This window comes from Hyla sarda, chromosome 7, assembly GCF_029499605.1.
Source record: "Hyla sarda isolate aHylSar1 chromosome 7, aHylSar1.hap1, whole genome shotgun sequence".
Lineage (NCBI taxonomy): Eukaryota > Metazoa > Chordata > Amphibia > Anura > Hylidae > Hyla > Hyla sarda.
Window position 1 is genome coordinate 208,512,448 of NC_079195.1, and position 4,633 is coordinate 208,517,080.

Sequence of the window (4,633 nt, forward strand, 5' to 3'; positions counted from 1 at the left end):
TGGGCACTGTATGATGGTATTGTTTGGGTACTGCATTGTACTGTTATTTGGATCCTGTATGATGGTATTGTTTGGGTATTGCATTGTCCTGTTATTTGGGTACTGTATGATGGTATTGTTTGGGTATTGCATTGTGCTGTTATTTGGGTACTGTATGATGGTATTGTTTGGGTACTGCATTGTCCTGTTATTTGGGCAATGTATTATGGTATTGTTTGGGTATTGCATTGTGCTGTTATTTGGGTACTGTAGAGCAGTTTTGCTTAGCTCAGTTCCTCTATAGTATTTCAGGAGGACTGCAGTTGTTATTGTTTCAGTGAAGTAAATTTACCATCTTTTACCTGTAGCCATTTTTTTTTCTGAGCTCTTCTTCTTTTCTCTCCATTAAGAAGATGAGGAGTGAACCTCCACCTGTTATAGTCTGTAGCCATATATACACTCACATACATACATAAATCTACATATATATGGTTGCTGTATAGTGTAGATGTTTGTGGGTGGCTGGGTGTTCCTATATAAACCATACCTAAACCATAATAATAATAATAATAATAATATGGAGGTAACTATCAGCAGTGTCCTGCAGCATGGTGACCCCCCCCTATCCTAAATCCTCTCCATATATCAGTGATTCCCAACCAGTGTGCCTCCAATGGTTGCAAAACTCCAACTCCCAGCATACCCGGACAGCCAAAGGCTGTCCGGGCATGCTGGGAGTTGTAGTTTTGCAACAGCTGGATGCACCCTGTTTGGGAAACACTGGTCTATAGCCATATATACACTCATATACATACACATTTAAATCTACATATATATGGTTGCTGTATAGGGTATCTGTTTGGGGGGGTGGCTGGGTGTTTCTATATTAAAAACCTAAACAAAATAATAATAATATTTTTATTAGTAATAATAATTATTATTAATATTACTATACGGAGGTTAGTATCAGCAGTGTGTCCTTCTGCATAGCGATCCCCTATCCTGAATCCTCTCCATATATATTTATATATATATATATATATATATATATATATATATATGCACACACATAAATATATATATATATATATATATATATATATATATATATATATATATACACACACACACATATACATATCGTCCTTCAGTATATTCCCCTCCCTCCCTGGGTAAAATGGCCACATAATAATAATAATAATAATAATAATAATAATAATAATAATAATAATATGGAGGTGTGTCCTGCTGCATAGTGATCACTCTATCCTGAATCCTCCCCATAGATATATATATATTTTTTATTTATTTTTTTATTTATATAAATACACACACCCTTATTATATATACATATATAATTATCTCCTCCTTCAGTATATTCCCCTACTTCCCTGGATAAAATGGCCACATAATAATATTAATAATAATAATAATAATATGGAGGTAAGTATCAGCAGTGTGTCCTGCTGCATAGTGATCACTCTATCCTGAATCCTCCCCATATATATATATATATATATATATATATATATATTTACACACACCCTTATTATATATACATATATATCTATCTCCTCCTTCAGTATATTCCCCTCCTTCCCTGGATAAAATGGCCACATAATAATATTAATAATAATAATAATAATAATATGGAGGTAAGTATCAGCAGTGTGTCCTGCTGCATAGTGATCGCTCTATCCTGAATCCTCTCCACATATATATATATATATATATATATATATATATATATATATATATATACACACACACACACACACACACACCCTTATTATATATACATATATATCTATCTCCTCCTTCAGTATATTCCCCTCCTTCCCTGGATAAAATGGCCACATAATAATATTAATAATAATAATAATAATAATGAGTGATGTGATAAATAATGGGCTGGGGGCTTATCAGGGCAGGCTGGCCGCTGCTGCCAGGTCTTATCTCTCCTGGACACATTGCTCTAGTGTTCCTCTCTCCATACTAAATAGGAAACGACTGCACAGCCAGCACCACCCGGCTACTCCCCTCACTACACCCCACACTGCAGCGGGGACAGGCCACAACATGGCGCCCACACTCACTGCTACTCCTGGAAGGCAGGAGGTGAGTCCATGCTGGAGGAGCAAGCGGGTGTAGGGGTCACCCCATAGATTGGGGGAGGGGGGGGGGGTATTGTTCTTTATTGGATGATGGGGGTGATTGCACCTTATCCTGCTAATTGCAAACCATAATGGAATAATGACATGATGGGGGTGCAGGGAGTAACATGGGGGGGCTGACAGGTATGGGGGGTAATATTAGGGCGCTGATCTGGAGGGGGGGCATTGTCTGCCGCACATGTATGTATATAGCTACATGTATGTACAGTATATAGCTACACGTATGTACAGTATATAGCTACACGTATGTACAGTATATAGCTACATGTATGTACAGTATATAGCTACATGTATGTACAGTATATAGCTACATGTATGAACAGTATATAGCTACATGTATGTACAGTATATAGCTACATGTATGTACAGTATATAGCTACATGTATGTATAGTATATAGCCACATGTATGTACAGTATATAGCTACATGTATGTACAGTATAAAGCTACATGTATGTACAGTATATAGCTACACGTATGTACAGTATATAGCTACACGTATGTACAGTATATAGCTACATGTATGTACTGGGCTGTAGGTGTCAATTCCCACACAGCAGCATCGTCCTATGCGTTATTTACAGCTCTTCTTGTTCTTTGTAAATTGCCCCCCCCCCCCCCCCCCCCCTCATCACCTATAATATTGGGGGCGGGAGACGATTTAATTGTTGATTCATCTAATGATTGTATCGTCAGACAAAATCCTGATCCATCACCCGGAGCGGCGTCGGCTCCAACCACTGATACATTGTATCACATTATGTTACACAACTGGATTCTTTTATTTACTTTATTTTGATACATTTTTAGGAAAATCATTTCCCCATCCCTGATAATATTGTTTATGTATCACTTCTATTTACAAATAAATACTTTTCATTTACTATAAATATGTGTTAAAAAAGGCTAAAATACGTCGTCTATGATTTTTAAATAAATAGTAAACCGATTAATTTATATGTAGTTATATTATTTATGCCCCACCTGATATATATAATGCTTTGTTGTATTTTGACGTTGCTAATATTATGTTATTGTTGTATAATTACTCCCTATACATTACTATTCGTTATTCCTTATCACGATGTAATTGTTGATGGTGTTATAGCGGGTGGCGGTAGGCGCAGCGCTGTACACTGAGGGGATATTGTTATTAATATTATTATCATTGATGGGGATTGTAGAATTGTGGCAGCGTTATAGCGGCACATGCTGTAATCTGATGTATTATTATTATTGTTATTAATTATTATTACAGTGTTACTGGCTGGCAGCAGTAGGCACAGCGCTTTGTACTGATGTATTATTAATATTATTATTATTGCATTTTTATTATATTTATAGATATGATTGTTGCAGAGGGCACTCGGCTGTGTACTGATGTATTTTCAAAATAATGATGTTATATTTATACATGAGATTGTATTATATTGTTGTAGTAGGCATTGGACTGTGTACTAGTATAGGACTTTTACACATAATGTTATTATTAATGATTTAACAGTAAGAGTATTGTTATTATTATTATTTTTTATTTTTATTTTTTGCTACTACACATTGTGCCCATGTTATTTCCATAGATTGTTGTAATAGCCCTGGGCTGTGTTCTGGTATATCAGTATGTACATGATGTTATTATTGCAGAGATGAAATGTTGTAGCTGAAGTGTTCTGTATTATTATTATTATTATTATCCTTTGTTACTATGTTATCTGTATAGAAGTGGTTGTTGTAGTAGGGATTGGACTGTGTACTGGTTTAGTAGTATTACACATATTGTTATAATGATTGTTGTAGTTGGCAGCAGAAGGCACTGCGCTGTATTTCGAGGTAGTATTAATATTATCCATTGTTATTGTGTTATATTTGCAAAGGTAAGTGTTGTAGCTGGCGGTAGTATACACAGTGCTGTGTACTGAGGTAGTATTATATATATATATATATATATATATATATATATATATATATATATATATATATATATCTCTAGAGGTGTTGGTTCTATCTGGCATAGCGCTGTGTACTGAGGTAGTATTATTATAAATATCCATAGTTATGTGTTATATTTATAGGGGTGATTGTTGTAGCTGGCAGTAGTATGCACTGTGCTGTGTACTGAGGTATAAACCAATGTGTTGTATGTATAGAGGTGATTGTTGTATGTGGCAGAATAGCGCTGTGTACTGAGGTAGTATTATTAGCCAGTTATATATATATATATATATATATATATATATATATATATATATATATCTATCTATCTATCTATCTATCTAGAGGTGGTGGTTGTAGCTGGCAGTACAGCGCTGTGTACTGAGGTATTATTATAATAATTATTCATTGTTATGTGTTGTATGTATAGAGGTGATTGTTGTATTTGGCAGTGTAGCGCTGTGTACTGAGGTAGTATTATTAGCCATTGTGATTGTATATATGTAGGTGGTTGTTGTAGCTGGCAATACAGCGCTGTGTACTGAGGTA

The 4,633-nt window shown here is 35.0% G+C and overlaps 1 protein-coding gene across 1 annotated transcript in view; it reads left to right on the forward strand.

The window, feature by feature from the left end:
- The first annotated feature begins 1,994 nt into the window (after positions 1-1,994).
- TAL1 (TAL bHLH transcription factor 1, erythroid differentiation factor) overlaps positions 1,995-4,633 on the forward strand; it is a 20,992-nt gene continuing 18,353 nt past the window's right edge. The window contains exon 1 of the mRNA XM_056530145.1: positions 1,995-2,097. The gene's annotated coding sequence lies outside the window, so the exon portion shown is untranslated. The remainder of the gene's footprint in view (positions 2,098-4,633) is intronic.